The sequence below is a fragment of the Brassica oleracea genome, chromosome C4 (assembly GCF_000695525.1).
Source record: "Brassica oleracea var. oleracea cultivar TO1000 chromosome C4, BOL, whole genome shotgun sequence".
NCBI lineage: Eukaryota > Viridiplantae > Streptophyta > Magnoliopsida > Brassicales > Brassicaceae > Brassica > Brassica oleracea.
Genome location: NC_027751.1, coordinates 19306168 through 19323458, shown reverse-complemented (window position 1 = coordinate 19323458; position 17291 = coordinate 19306168).

The following is a 17291-nucleotide window of genomic DNA, read 5'->3' as shown; positions in this document are numbered from 1 at the left end:
ATCAATCTCGACAAGCGCTCTTTGGCCCTCGGTCAATTACGCCTTCCAGTAAAGGTCCAAACCAGAATTTGCCATCCCCTTTAAGGACGATCGTAAACTAACATGACCTTAAATGTTAAAGTACCATTGTCTAATCCTTGAACTACAACATCCCTGGCTATCCGAGTGAACACATCCTTCACGCCAAGCCAAAATATTTCAGAAACCATCACTTCATCACTTAACGGCTAAACGACAATCTACGATTTGTCTAAAAACTTCGTGTGACTATTAAGAGAATAATTATCGTATAGCCCACAGTCGGAAATCATATGATAAATTCTTCGTAACGAAACTCAGTCCCAACAACCAAACGGTGAACGGAAAACCAAAACTTGTCGACAATCGCCCAAGTTCGATACATTCCACAATTCACTTTAAGCCCGCTATGTTTTACCCATAATACACGGCATGTAAGGAAAAATTTGTAACAAAGCTTCTAGAGCCACCACTTCACAAAGCACTATGAAGGAAAACACTTCTTCCCATGGACAAATTTACGCGACCCCTCAGTCCTAATTCCTCGATCGCAAATCAAATTATAAGCATCCAAACAGGAACAACAATTTTGGCTGCGAACATCCGTATACAAACCAGAATGTTTCTCAAACGCAGGGCTAAGACTAAACCCTTGCAATATCGCGAAACATCTTCAAGCCCGCGAACATTTCAACCACGAAATGCGGCATACGAAAGAAAAAATCAATCTTCAGCATTGCGAGACGCAAATTAAAAATTTTGGTCAGCACTTTCGGGAGACTTATAAATTGTCCTCGAAGAGATGCTCGATTCCTACCATACAAGTCACGTAAGCCGAGAACATATCGCGGACATTAAAGCTGGGTGGAATCAGGTCGAAAACAATACAAAAAACGTAAGTCGAAGTAGTCATTGCACCCCTTAAAGCCGTGATTAGACCTAGGTCTTGCCTTAAACCCAGCACACTGGTCTCTAACATCGCTGGGCATAGTATCAAACACCCTGATACGAGATCCCAAAATTTGTCTCTTGGCCAATATTCGAGCGTCTTCAGAAATCCCACAAGTTTACCCACTGCGGAAAACTCTCGAAACAGATCACGGAAATATAGCAGTTCACACAGAGTTAGATTACGAGATGACAACTCGTAGTCTTCCCACTACACCCATATAAAAGGCCATCGGCAGCAACATGCCTGATAACTTCTACATATCAACTATACCGTAAAGGACTCGCTGGAAAACAGGTCATAAGAACCTTAACTCCAAGACGAACTACGAAAGGCTTGATCCCATCAACAAGGGTACGTAGGCAGCCGTCATAAGGCGCAGCCCCAATCTTATCGAGTTCCACTCTTAGAAGAGCGAGAAGACCACTTACCATAGACCTTTTCAACCATTAATTCCGCCTAACTTACCTAACTTGCCTAACTTGCCAAGCCACTCGCTAGAACCTCACGCTAGAAGCTCATGGTTCTAACGAGCTGGGGGCTAACTGTTGGGTTCAAAATCGGTCACGAAGGAATCAATGTCTGAAAGTCCCCGAAAAATAATTCCCGCAATAAAAAAAAAAAAGAAGTCAAGAAAGAACGGAAAAACTATTTAACATCCAAATATCCGTAAAAATCAGCATGAACGCATTTACGAAAAGTAATCTCCGTAAAGAAATCTTTACAAAGAACTTTGCAGTGAAATATTGCACCAATCTCGGTTCATTCAGCGAAACTAAACACTCGTAGCCCAAGAAACACGTTCTTGGAACATCGGAAAAAGATCCCAACAAGGTCGCCACGTAGCGACGACCCGCGACCGACCAAGCCTTTCATTCGGTCGCTACGTAGCGACCGATCCGTCGCAGACCCGGTCGCTATGTAGCGACCGAACTGTCTCGGACATCGGTCAACTGGGACGACCCAAATCTGTGCATTTTCATCTGTTCCTCAATGCAAGCTCCCATGTTCCACTGCCATTTCATTTCTCACTCCCATCGATTGGAGTTATCACTTAAACTTTACGATAAAAATCGCGGAAAGTTTATTTTTATCAATAAATATCGTAATAAACGTTTCGAATTGAAAGACGGCCCAAATAGGTCTAAAACGTGATTGGAAACCCACTTACGGTTTTTAAGGAAAAGTCCATAAATACTATGGCGATTAATACTTAGTCCGCAAGAAAAGATAAATGTCAAATTTCCACAGAAAAATGTTAAGTTTCCGCAGATAATGATGAAAATCGAGAAAAAATGAATATCTCCATTTTCAAGGTATGACGTCTTAAGGGTAGAAGAGGAAAACTCAGACCGACCTTTGAGGGAGTATATAAGGAGTCCTAGGCAAGAGGCACAAAGGGAGAACTTTTTCAGAGCAAGCTTTGCACTTAGAGCATTTGGGCAACTTTCCGTTTTTGTTATTTCGAGCTGCGACTAAACTAGGTTATGCAGTCTTAGGTTATTAGAACAAGGGAACTCGCCGACAGCTCTTGTAGCCAAGGCTCCTACCTTGTTGTAAAAGCTCATACGCAAATTCGGAATAAGATCTATTTGCTCTCTTTACGATTTCTTATTTCTTTTCGTCTTTACTTTCGTGTTATGATTGCTTGGCGTGTGGTTTAGCAGATATTCGGGACCTTTGGGAAATTATGGTTTTCCTAACTTTCCTTATTTAAACGGATGTCGACAGTGCGAATTTCGGTTCCCACACAAACCGCCTCTTGGAGAGTATATAAAGATGTCGAAGTTGAAGGCATAAGGGGGCGCAACTTTTTACTCTTAGAACTCTCTGCACTTTGAAACTTTTAGGCATTATTCTCGACATGTTATGTTTCTATGACTGACACTCGATTACATACGAACTCGCCCAGGCAGTTCGATCTCTTGTTCTATTCTTTCAATCAAAATGCGTTCGTCTTGATCCTCGAAAGGGGTACGTAGGCAGCCTTTCATAAGGTTCAGTCCGAAATCAAATCAAAACCTTTTTTGTAACTTTTTCGTCTTATGTTATCGAGCTGTGACTCAACTAGGTTTAAGATTTTAGGTTGCTAGAACTAGGTAATTCACTGACAGCTCTTGCGGCCGAAGCTTTTATAATCTCTTGTAATGATTGCAACGCTCTTACGCTGATTCGAAATAAGATCTACCTTTTCTACAAATTCGTTTTGTTTTTTTTTTATATATTTTCGCATTTATTTGGTCACTTGTCGTTGGCTCTCGGAGAGAATCCGGGACCTCAGGGAAAGTTAGGGTTTCCTGGCCTTCCTCCGATTACGGAAATTGACGGTGCGAATTTCGGTTCCCACAATAGTTAGAGAATATGAATCTGAGTTCATGCGGCTGCGACGACACGTGCTGTGAGGGCAGGATGATGAAGAAACCATGGTATCCAACTTTCTGTTTGATCTAAAACCAGAGTTAGAAAATAGACTGGCAGTTGGGAACTACGAGAGTCTCACTGATTTAGTGGTAAAAGCTGTGAATGAGGAGATTGGATTAGAAGCCGAGAAGGAGGCAAGTAAGAAATCAAAGTAGCATCATAAAGGGAAACATAGCGGAAACCCATGATCATTCAAGGGTAAAGAAAAGGAAAGAGGATCGGGAGGGGAAAGTCGACGATCTCTATTCACATGAAAATGTTTTAACTGTGGCAAGATAGGCCATAAGTCAAGTGAATGCTGTGGGAAGAAACATGGATCCTTTCCGTCAAACTCTTACAATCCTACATGCTACACGTGTGGAAAGAAAGGACACATCTCTACCCAGTGCTGCGTCAATCGTCCTATCCCAGCTACGCCAATCACTGTCCATCCTCCTCCAGCTCCACCTGCAATTGCACCAGCGCCAAAAAGGCAACCTATAAGAGGTAGAGTTTACATATTGGAACTAGATGATCCTAAGCCTCCAGGCCCATCCAACGGTCCCATCATAGGTATTTGGGTTCTTTAACCTTGCTTAATTGATTGTATGTTATGTGATTGCTTGTGATGGAATTAGTTGTCATGGGATAATTTTTTGTGTTGTTAATATATATTGATGTTGTGGCAGGAACTTTACATGTTGCAGGACGTCCCACACATGTATTGTTCGACTCTGAGGCAACACATAGTTTTGTGACCCCTGAGGTAGCTTCCGAGTTTGTGGGTTCATTTGTGGTTGTCAGGATGGATGTGGCTGTAATGACTACCGGAGACCAAACCCTCCAAGCAAGATAATGCATCAGAAAGATTCCGTTCGTCATTTGTGAGAAGATGTTCATGGCAGATTTGTTGGTAGTGCCCTTAAAAAGATATGAAGTTATCATGGGCATGGATTCGTTATTTGCCTATCGGGCACAATTAGATTGTGGAAATGATCATATTTTGTTCAAGGAGAACGGGAAACAGCAAATAGTTTTCTACGGAATCAGTCCAAGCATGTCTGTGTCTTTAGTAGCTGCCTTGAGAGTGGAAGATTTGCTTAAGGATGGAGAAGCGTGTCTAGTAATAGTAACTGCTAGTGAAGGACCTACTGGCAATGGAGTCGGAGTTAAGGATATTGCGGTAGTACAAGAGCTCGAGGACGTATTTGCAGCGTTAAAAGAGTTTTACCTCCACCTCGAAGTAACCCTTTAATGGAGAAAGGTTTCATAAGAGTTAGCCCTGGAGCGAAGCCTATAGAAAAGGCTCCTTGCCGCATGGCACCTGCAGAGTTAGCAGAATTGAAGAAACAACTTGAAAATTTAATGGAGAAAGGTTTTATAAGACCTAGCTCATCACCGTGGGGAGCTCCGGTCTTATTTGTCAAGAAGAAGGATGGTAGCATGCGGCTTTGCATTGATTATCGAGGAATCAACAATATCACCATCAAAGACAAGTATCCTCTTCCGGAGATAGAAGAATTGTTGGATCAGCTAAGGGGAGCAAGTTAGTTTTCAAAAATCAACTTGGCATCGGACTATCATCAGATTCCTATTGTAGAAGGTGATGTCATGAATACTGCATTTAGAACTCGTTAGGGACAATATGAGTTCGTGGTAATGCCTTTTGGCCTTACTAATACACTGGTGGCCTTCTTGAGATTGATGAATGAAGTCTTCCAGGATTATCTCGACAAGTTTGTGATAATTTTTATCGATGAAATTTTAATATATTCCAAGACAAAGGCAGAGCACAAAGCACACTTGAATCTAGTGTTGGAACGGTTAAGGAACCAGAACCTGTATGCAAAGTTCAGTAAGTGTTCTTTTGGGAAAAGAGAGACATGATTCTTGGGGAACCGAGTGTATGGAGAAGGATTTTCCGTAGATTCGGAAAAGGTGAAAGCCATTGAAGAATGGCAAAGGCCATCAACGGTAACCGAGGTAAGAAGTTTCCGCGGGTTAGCCAGGTACCATCGAAAGTTCGTCAAGAACATTTCATCGATCGCGAAGCCCTTGACGAAGTTGACTGGAAAAGGAGTTCCATTCATCTGGGGAAAAGTATTGGAGGAAGCATTTCAGAGACTGAAGAAAGCTTTGACAACAACACCGGTATTGGCATTACCTGAACAAGGTAAACCTTATACTGTGTAAGCAGATGCTTGTAGGGTTGGGTTGGGTTGGGTTGTGTGTTGATGCAGGAAGGCAAAGTCATTGCTTATGCATCAAGGCAACTCTAGAAGCATGAAAAGAACTACCCAACACACGATTTAGAAATGGCGGCAGTGGTGTTTGCGTTAAGGATTTGGATATCTCACTTATATGGAGAAGTCGTGGAAGTATTTATAGATCATAAGAGTCTCAAGTACTTGTTCACACAGCCTGATTTGAATCTCAGACAAAGGCATTTCACTTGGACTGAGTAGGTCGCTACGTAGCGACCAAGCACGTACATGGCTCGGTCGCTACGTAGCGACCGATCTCGAGCCAAAGCTCGGTCGCTATGTAGCGACCGAGCATGCACACGGCTCGGTCGCTACTTAGCGAACGATCTCGAGCCAAAGCTCGGTCGCTATGTAGCGACCGACCACGTACACGGCTCAGTCGCTACGTAGCGATCAAGCATGTACGTGGCTCGATCACTACGTAGCGACTGAACTCTCCCAGAACGTCGATATGACACAGATCCATGCGTTCTCGTCTACTCTTTAATGCTGTCTCCCGTAAGCCATGGCTAAACCATTCTTTGTTTCTCATCACTCGAAGTCATCAGTCAAACTTTACGATAAAAACCGCAGGAAGTTTGTTTTTATCGAAGAAACCGTAATAAACGTTTCAAGTCAAAGACGGCCCAAAGAGACCTAAAACGTAACTCAAAGCCCACTTACGATTTCTTAACCAAAGACCCATAAGCCTTATGACGGTTTATGCTTGGTTCGTAAGGCAAGATAAATGTCAAGTTTCCGCGGATAAATGTAAAGTTTCCGAAGATAATCACGAAGATCGGGAAAATTAGAATATCTCTATTTTATGTTAAGCAGCTTTAGGCTTTTAGAACTAGGAATCTTGCCGACAGCCCTCGTAGCCCAGGCTATTACCTTGTTGTAACGCTCAAACGCGAATTCGGAATAAGATCTACTTTGCTCTCTTTTCGATTTCTTATCTTTTATCGTCTTTATTTCGTGTTTTGATTGCTTGGCGTGTGGTATTAGCAGATATTCGGGACCTCTGGGAAACTAGGTTTCTCCTACTTTCCTTATTTAAACGGAAATTGTCAGTGCGAATTTCGGTTCCCACATCTGACATTCCCCTCTACCAACCCATTTCTTAACAGATATAAAAGTGCAGGCTTTACTTTGGGAATATCGATCACATGATGCAAGGATGCTCAAACAAGTATCTGGACCTGCAGGTAAACAATAGTTCATTTCCTCTCTATCTACTAATTTTTCCCCTAGTCAAAGTCTGCTTTATTGCAAGATCATTGACCAAGGTTGGACAGGCTTCCATGAATCAGACTTTAATGGTTTTAACCACCAAATCATGTTCACTTCTTTTTGACCTATATCCTAGGATTCTTTGTGAATCAAGCCTTAATGGTTGTAGCCACCAAGTCATGTTCGAATCTTTTACCTATATAATTCTTATGAATCAAGCCTTAATGGTTGTAGCCACCAAGTCCTGTTCGAATTCTTTACCTAAATTATTATCTATAATTATATATATACATATATTATTATTATTATTTTATTTTTTTTTTTTTATAATCTAAATTTCGAAGTAGAGAGAGAGGGTGACATATCTACACAAGGCTTTACCTTTCAGACTTGTTTCAAGAATCCGATCCCATGTATATCAAGCCCCAAGACAAACAAAGTTGAGCTCAACTAGGTTGGAGGTCAGCTTTGGTTCCTTCAAACATTCTCAGCAAATGTAACATAGTTGAAAGGTTGATCCACTTTAGTATCTTTAGTACTATCTGCAATTAGTAAGTCTAGAATGGTGGTAATGAGTTGTTAGATAACAAGCAAAAATCTAATAAGTTCATTATCCCCTTCTTGACTCAATAAAACTCTTTTGAAAATATTTTGATAAGACTCATGAACACACTAATATCAGTAATCATCCCCCCCAGACTTAAATTACACCCCAGTGTATATCTAGTCAGAGTTATGGTGAGAAATAATCATAAGTACATAATTTAACAAGTAAGAACGATGACCTGCTCAGTGTCGATCGACACAATAAAGTGACAATCGATCGTTGTTGATGAAGTGCTGTTGACTGATAGCGACTTTGTCTCATCGGTCGATGGCTGGAGCAATCATTCGACACAATGAAGAGACAATCGATCGTTGGATATGAAGTGCTGTCGATCGATATCGAGCTGGTCTCGTCGGTCGATATGCGGAGGAATTGTCTAATCGGATCTCTTTTTTTTTTATATATATATATATATCTAACTAAAACACAATATGAATAGAACCTCACCAGACTTAAACAACACTGTGACCAGTGTTATACAGTCTAAGATTGGTGAGAAAATAAATAATAAGGACAATATTAACAAGGTTTCGCGAGTATACATGCCATTGATGTGAGTATCGATTAACAAAGTTAAGTGGCGATCAATACTCTTGAAGCTCTGTCGATCGATGCTGCGCAGCCATCGTCGATCCTCGTGCAAATTCGTCTTCCTCGGATCTTTTTCATTTTACCTAATAGTAGGTTGCCTCCCACTCAGCGCTTATTTCAGTCATTAGCTTGACTTTTGGAGATCAGATTTAATCCTGGATGAGAATGAAAGCTTGCTACAAAACAAGTCTCAATGCCTACTCTCTGAACCTTTATCATTCCTGTGCAAAAGCCTCCTCGATAAACTCTTCTCCTTTGTCTATCATCTCAGCAATAAGAAGTGCTTGAAGCTTTGCAAATGGTTGTGAGAAGCATATGCTGCGCACTGTGGATTTCCTGACACCATCTGAGAAGTGAGGGATCAATGATAGCTGAGAACCTTCTATTGGTCCTTTTCCTCTTCTTCCAATTCCTCCTCTTCTTTCCCCCAGACTTATCTGATCGCGTGGTGGTTTCTCCATCAATACGATTTCCACACACATCGAACTCCTTCTTCTCGGATATGCGCCCAGTGTCGATCGATGGAGAAGTGGTAGTGTCGATCGATACCGGTTTGTTGATGCCGTTCGATATTGCATATGTGGTGTCGTTCGATGGTATCTGGTCGGTGTCGATCGATGCTGCTTCTGTTGGGCCCTTATCGACTTCATCTCTAAATCGCAACCCTCTCTGAGAAGCTTATGCATGTAGAGGATCATTAAGTACCCCAATGTAAGGACTTAACTGCATACATCTATCTGGTGGGATAGGAAATTCAACTTCCACCACAGCACATGGAATCACAATCTTCACAGGGTCATGTATCCTCTTCACTCTTTTGTGAAACCCAACAGCTTCTTATGCGCATATAAATGGTCTCAGGTGTTTGGAGTCAGCATTGTGTGAGGCCTCAGACTCGTGCACTCTTTCCTCAACTGGTTCCAGCTCAACTATGTATCCTGGTAGTTCTTCCAACGATGGGTGTCGATCGACGATCTCGGGTGTGTGTCGATCGATGATGGAGTCTGGGTGTAGATCGATGCTATCTGCTGGTTGTCGATCGATCTCATCAGGTTGTGTCGATCGATGCTAGCCTTTGGTGAAGTTTCCAGATCTCCTCTCGAAGTATGCTGATCGTCATCAAGCTTCTTCTTCGAATTCTGATCCATATCCTCAAGCCATTCCTCCAGCTCTAAGAAGTCTTCCATAGTGACTTCTTTTTCTACATCGTCGATCGACGTTGAGGTTGTACCGTTAGACGTTGAGGTCGTACTGTCGACCGATGTTGAGGTTGTAACGATGGTAGACGTTGACGTCGTGCTGTCGATCGACGTTGAGGTCGTGCTGTCGATCGACGTTGAGGTCGTACTGTCGATCGACGTTGAGGTCGTGCCGTCGGTCGATGTTGAGGTCATGCCGTCGGTCGACGTTGAGGTCATGCCATCGGTTGACGTTAAGGTCGTGCCATCGGTCGACGTTGAGGTCTTGCCGTCGGTCGACATTGAGGTCTGTCGACGTTGAGGTCGTGTCTTCAGTACCATCTTCCTCTACTCTGCTCAGCTCTCCAGACACATGTTGTTCATCCCTTTTTGCCATAATGTCGTCGAGCAGCTGTATTGGAATCATATACTCCTCATCTAACGATGCCAAGAACCTGTCTCATTTATCATTTTTCTCCTTTTCTCGAGTTGCTTCGGCATCATTAAGAAATTAGTAAAGGAAGACTCTTTCAATGTCATCCCAACTAGTTAGAGATCCTGGTTGCAGTTGACTGAACCATCTGAATGCATCCCCAGAGATAGAATAGGGGAAGATTTTGCAGAGCATGTGGTATTCAGACACTTCATTCTGAGCTCTTCGATGTGGTTTCTAGGATCTTGGTGAGGAAGACCCTGGAAGGGGTCTTGACCTACCTAATCATACCACTGTCGGCTCAGGTCAAAGTCATTCATCTCAGCAACAACAATCACATCAGGGATCACAGCACCCTGAGCATTAATCAATTGTCTTGCGCTGTTGCGAGTGCGACCTTCTTTGTCTCTTAACATCTCATTCTCATCGACCTTAAGTATGAGCATTTTGATCCTCTCTGTCTCCCCGCAAGTGGTGTCATTTTTTCACCGGATGAACAATGTCGGGATAAACAGTATTCAATTGAACAGTGCCCGGATGAACAGTGTCCCGGTGAACAGTGTCGATCGACGGAGGATGAACAGTGTCGATCGACGCGGGATGAATAGTGTCCAGATGAACAGTACTCCGATGAACAGTACCATGGTGAACAGTGTTGTCTGACACAAGCTGAATAGTGTTGGTTCACGCTATCGATCGATGCTGCTTGGAGGGTGTCGATCGATGCTTCCCTCATAAACTTACAGATCGTGCGTGAATCAGCAGGCTCCTTCTTTGGAGGACCTAGAAATCCTCTCTCCATTGTTGTTCCCGGTACTAAGATGTATGTACCTGAAACAAAAGAAAATTTTTTATCAGTTTTTCGAACAATAGTAAAACCTAGACTAAATCTAACCAAACAAGATCTAATGGCGATCAAAGCTCCCCGGCAACGGCGCCAAATTTGATATCACTCAAATTTCCAAGGAGTGATTTATACTCTCTAAAATAAGAGGTCGAGTTATAGTATTTAGGGATTGAATTTACACCGAGCTAGGGAACCAATTAGATCTAACAGTTATATGATTAAGCTAGGCTAATAGTTTTAAAGCAGTAAATAAATATAGCAAAGCAGTAAATAAAGCAGTAAACAAGTTGAACAAGACAATTGTTCAGCTTGGCAAAGAGTTGTTTGATGGAAGGATGGTTGCTAGATCTAGGGTTTCTATTCAGGTAATCAGAATTATAATGATATAGAGGCTAATTTTTGCTTGCAAGATATTACAGAACTCAACTGGGAGTATAAATCTAACAACTTCCGTTGTATAGACAGTCTAATATTCAGATCTTGGATCTCAACTCTCGTTTAGTGATCACAAGAAAGTGTCGATCGATTAAGCTATAGGAATATCGATCGATACACCTTTCACAATATCGATCGATTAATATATTAGATCCTCGATCGATATCGCTTCTAGCAAGCTTTACGATCGGGTTGAATATGTGTTCACTGGGGTTCCTAAATCAACTCTCGTATGTTTCTAGCAATCCTAGCTCAATAGAATTCAGTTCAGAGAAAAGACCAAGCGTTCGCAAATTGTGCCTAATGATTCTAAGATCAGGGTTCTAGTTCATGACTTTAGAACACAAGCAGTAAGAACAATCCTATGATGAATATCACAACTTAGCAATTCTATATTTGGGCTAATCTTTCATAACCTATCTGAACCCTAAACCTAACAGGTGGATCTATTCAGACATGAAATTTGTCACAGAAAACATAGATAAATATATGAAAAGCATAAATAATATAAAACCAAAACCAATGGAGTTCCAGGAGGACTCTTATAGAGTTCCAGAAGGACTCTTATGGAGTTCTTCACTTCTCTCCTCACTAAGAGAAACAATAGAATAATGCTTATATAGCGTCTAGACGTCAACAATGGCTTATAAATAACATAAATAGGATTTCTGGTCGTCCAAGGGCATTGTTGTAATTTGTGGTTACTTCTGGGCTTCAGCCGGTCATAAAATATGCTCAGCCGATATTCTGGCATCACTGTCGACAGATAACAATGCTGTAACGTCGATTGACAGTCCTTCATCTCCTCGACAGCTTTCTCTAGCGAGGCAGACTGACCACTCTTCAGTGTAACGAGCATAACTTCTGCTACAGGATGCTGATTTACCTAAAACCGGTGGCATTGGAAATCTAACTCAAAGCTATATCTTGTCTAAGAATATGGGCCCAATCTAACTGTGGGAAGGTCTCCATCCATAACTAAACATCTGACGCGTCTGTGCAGCTATGCACATCAAAAGGCTCCAAAAGACACTAAAATCACCACATTCCTCCAAATCGTCCCTAAACCTGTAAATACTCTAAATAGACTATATATAGTAGTAAATATATATTAAAACACTTATAGACCATGACTAAAAGTGGGTAAAATCCATGCTCTATCACATACCACCAGTTATCCGTTTTCAACCATTGGAAGGGTGTTCTAACTTGATTTTCGACCTGATTTCAGATTTGGAGTCCATTTGAGTAGCTGAGGTTCATAAAAACCATTTTTACACATTTCTGAGGTGAGGGCTATTATGTAACATCATGCACTAGTGTAGAACTACTACTATGGTAGCTTAGTTTTGAAATGAATGAAGTCTGTTTGAGTCTTGCGTGATAGTTAGATTATTCATTGTAAACAATAATTAGGGGTCTAGAGGATTCCATCGTTGTTTAGATTCCTTTATGCTAAGTGATGATAGATGATATACATATATATATATATATAGTTATAGTTATAAGTTATGGACTATGTGGTGATTGCGGGGGCTAGAGACGTTTGAGCTAGCGACACAGATGTGATGATTGCGGAGGTCCTGAGACGTGTGAGCTACCGGCACAGTTGTTTGGTGATTACGGGTGAAAAGATGTTTCCATATCGGCGCATGGTGGATGAGTGCGGTGGTCTAGAGACGTCCGTAATATCGACGCATAGCATGATATCATATATTTGTATGAGGAGAATGTGGGATGTATGAGTTAGCTACGTACTATCAGAGTATTTTTGTTTTTTGTGATGCACTAAGCATTTTGTTTGTTCATGTTAGAGCTAAACTTCTATAGTGTAAGTTCTGTTTAATTAGTTAAAAGTTTGCGTGTCTAACGTTACATACCCCAATGAGTGACTCCTCTGTCATCTACCTATTTTTTATTTACTCATTTCAGGTGAGACTAACACATGAATGATTCTTATCACCTCGTGCTTTTGGGTTGTTTTCCTTTGCTTTATTTTCAGACTTTCGGGTTTACTTTATTTATTGAATTTCTGGTGTAAAAGTATCAATAAATATTAGATTTTAAAGATTTTGTTTATTGAATTTTATTATGAAAATATGGGTGTTACAACTAATTTATAAATCAACTATATTAGTGATCAATATAAGTTACAGGCATATCAAAAAGAAAATCACTGGAATCATCTATCTAAATATCGCCGGATATTGCTTTTCTTATAGAAAATCAACTTTTTTTGCAAAGAGTATTTGAAGAGAATCACTACTCAACTAAAGGAAATTGAATTTCAAAAGTTATTATATACTCTCAAGAGACTTCTCATTTTTTTCATATAGCTCTAACACCTTTGAAGAGAAAAGTTGTTCCAATTCTTTAACGAAACACTTTCAACGAATGGACAATATGTCTTTGAAATCGTATAACTTGATCAACGAAAGACAGGGTCCGAAAGGTGACGGCAGATTTCGTAATATAAGCGGGGCTGATTTGAAGTGCGGTACGGTCCAACAGCGATTCATGCGGTTTGCGGAATTAGTGCGGTTTTGATTAAAAAGTTGTGCGGTTTTGAAAGAAAAAAATATAATTAAATATATTGATATAAATAAAACATTTTTTTGTTTAGTGATTATGTTAAAATATTTTAAAAAATTCAAATATCAAAATTTATTTGAATTAAAATAAAAAATTCTATATATATTTTATTTATTTTATAATTTTAAATACTATTTTTGAAATAAAAATTAAAATTTAAATAAATATATCTCAAGTAAAATATTAAGTAACAAGAAATACAATACAAGAGAAAAGACTATCAAGAACTCTAGTTTTCCCATAAAATATATCTATATTACTTTTTATCAATTTTATAAAATATGTTACTATTAAAATACTTTGGTATAGATATATTGATATAAATTTTGGTTAATTTTACAAATTAGAGTAAATTAATGTAATTTTTTTTATAAAATGTTATATTGAAATAAAAAAGATTAAATATTTAAGTAAATACATTTAATTGATTTAAGTACAATATATGTAATTTTTAAAAGTAATAGTAATAATAATCAGTCACAAAATTCAATAACGCACACAAAACCACACCATATTGGATGCGGGATGCAAGAAGTGTGGTTTTGTTGATAATACGGAACAAACAAAAAACCTTTTTTTTTTAGTTTTGGTCAAGTGCGTTATTGACACAAAACCGTCCCGCTAATAAAATTATTTATGTATTAGGTGTACTCCCGGTGTACTTATATAATTACATATGAAATTTTGGCTTCTTAGTCTCCTGCTCTATGTATTAGGTGTACTCCTGGTGTACTTATATAATCACATGAGTTTTCTTTCTAATCCAAAATTGCTAGAAAGATTCAAGACCTAATTATCAGACAGAGGTCATTTCAGTAACGTCTCAAAATCTGGGGTTATTTGCTATATAAATTAAACTTGTGGTGGTGAATCTTCAGTTCACTAGTGAACCAATAGTTGCGCGGCAAGTGTGTTTATGCAAGATAATTGATCATAATCATGATATTTAGGCTGGATATCGATTTTTTTTTTTTAAATATTACTTGCAAAACTAACGGTTCAGAAGAATGATACATGTGATGTCACCAACATCCTCGTATTCAAAATCCCCTTCATTTGAGATATGTTTTCCAAAAAGATATTATGTGCCCGTTATTTGTATCGAATGGACAGAATCAACTGTACAAGTTGTCCAGTAAATTAAACTTACATAAAAATCCCTAATTAAAACAGTTTTTGAACTAATGTTTTTTTTTTTTTGCCTAGTTCTCACAGTTCTTTTTTTTTATTTTTGTGAAAAAACACTTAGAATATTTGAAAAAGTAATCTTAAAGCCTTAAAGGTTATATATAATCCAAAACTAACAGCAAAACATCACACATCGTAGGTTTTGAAAATTGAAACCGTATATTTGAAGCTTTACCGTTTAAAACTTTATATTTGAAGTTTTGTAATTTTACATTCTTTACTACTTATTTTTTTTTTTGATAACAAAAGACTATTCTATTATTTAAACTTGAGGTGGTCTAGGTAACAAAACCGGAATATAACAACCAACAAAATGAAGCTTTCTATGGAAAGATCTTGCCGTCTTAGCTAAAGAATCAGAAATCTGATTTTGCTCTCGTGGGATATGAGTAATCTTGAAGTCCGGGAAGCATATCTGCAGAGTCTCTATCCTCTCCAATTAAGTCGCAAAACTTGGCCAAGTTCGTGGCTCCTTAATCATGGCATATAACTAATATTGTTAAATAATCTTGTTAACTTTTATATCTACAATTTTAGACCATGTAATTTTACATCTAAATAATATTTCATATGTAAAAAATACTGATTTCGTTCGTCAATGACATATAACTAACAAATAGATTAATACATTATTTTAAAATTCATTTATGAACCATGTATAGGAAAACAACAATAAATAATTATATTCAGTAATTTAGTATTTATTTATAGTTTTTCATTTAGTTTAAGTTTTCTAGTTATCATTGATTATAACATAGAGTTTTATTAATCAATTTTGTATCTAATTCTTTTGATGTATTGTTTAGTATTTGTAAAAGTTTTACAGTTTTAATCAATTTTATCAGTATGAGGACTAAATCAGAAAAAATGAATAGTTTTAAGGTCAGATTTAATTTTATAATTGGAGAGGTACACCTTTAAACCTCAAATTTGAGGTTTATCCAACTTTAAAATAAACTTTTAAGAGTATCTCCATTCCATTCCATAATTTCTTCCGAAAATGGAGTAGGAAATAGAATATGAGCAAATAGAATAAGAGTATCTCCATTTCTACATTTTTTTTTCGTTCATACTCCATTTTCTATTCTAGTCTTGGAGTAAATTACGGAGTGAGGATAGAAATTGCGACAATAGCTTCTCTTCCCAGATGTAATGGTTAAAAGCTTTAAATTGGGTTACCAATTCATATTATACATTCTTTTAATTATATGGGAAGTTGACAAAAAAAGTCATTATGCATTCTTTACTTGCATATTAGTTTGAGTTGAGGGAATATAAGACCTCACACTAAGGAAAGTTTCCCGTGGCCATATAGAAATCAACAAAAACTCAAAAAATGTCAGAAATCAATTGAGGATGGGTATATGAAAGCAACAAAGACCCTAGTCAGCTGGTATAACTCGGAAGGCTTAAACGATGATTATAGGCGAAGAACATATCAATGCTGCAGCTGTCGCTTCAATATCCAACATGAAACAGTCCTTACAGAAATGGTGTCAGCGTCCGTCATCAGATTACGATGTGATGTTGCTCTGTTAGTATGTATGTTATACATGAAAATCTTCATAAGTGATTTATTCTTTAAGTTGATCGATTTCTAGCCATCTTTTTTTTTTATTATAGTAAGAAGTTTTGAGCCGAGTCTTGTAATTGTTTTAGACGAGGGACAAGAGTCGATTGCTAAATTTCTTCCCCCTGGCTATTGACACTCGAACATAGCACCTCTATCTTCAGAAAACACGTTTTACCTGTAGAACTGCCAGCTCCAGTATCCGTTTCATCTTTTCTCGTCATATCAGGTTTGATGGTTTTAACTTTTTTTTTAATCTACAGAGATCAAAGTCACACTGTTTTTTTTTTTGGATTCTTAAATGAAATTTTAAGATTGTTCCTAAGTTATATGATTGCAACATGACTTATTTTTGGGTTCACCCCCTAGGGTGAACCTCTAGGTTCACCAACCAATAAGATTGTGTTATTTCATATTCGATATCTTTTAAAAAAGGAAACAAAATATTGTCAAATTATATTATCATACAAAAAAACATGCCTATAACAAGGAAAAATTACGAGGAAATATATTTCTAGTAAATTTACGAGAAAATTATTACGATTTGACGACAAAACTGAATTTCGTCGTAAAGTCGTAGTAAAGTTACAAGGAAAGGTTTCGTGGTAATTTACATGTAAATTTACGTCGATTTTACGAGGAAAGAGAAAATTCGTTGTAAAGTCCTTGTAACTTTACAAGGCTTTTACGAAGAAACATGTTACCATTAATTTTTGTGAAAACGTGTTTTAAGCATGCTTTACCAAACTGATACCCTCGGTTTAGAGATTTTGGAATAACTTGATTAGCTGTTATCAAAGTTACACCTCGTGAACGAATAGTTACTAGAGAAGAATCACCTTTGCAAGAAGAAGTGTGTATCACTGAAGTGGAAGTATCTTAACAACAAACTGATGACATCCTTCTAATTGATGTGGATAACCGTCAATATGAAGATCTTTTCGACGATATGACGGATGAAGAAGGTGAAGAAGAGTTCGATGCAAGCGATGATGATCATTGTACTG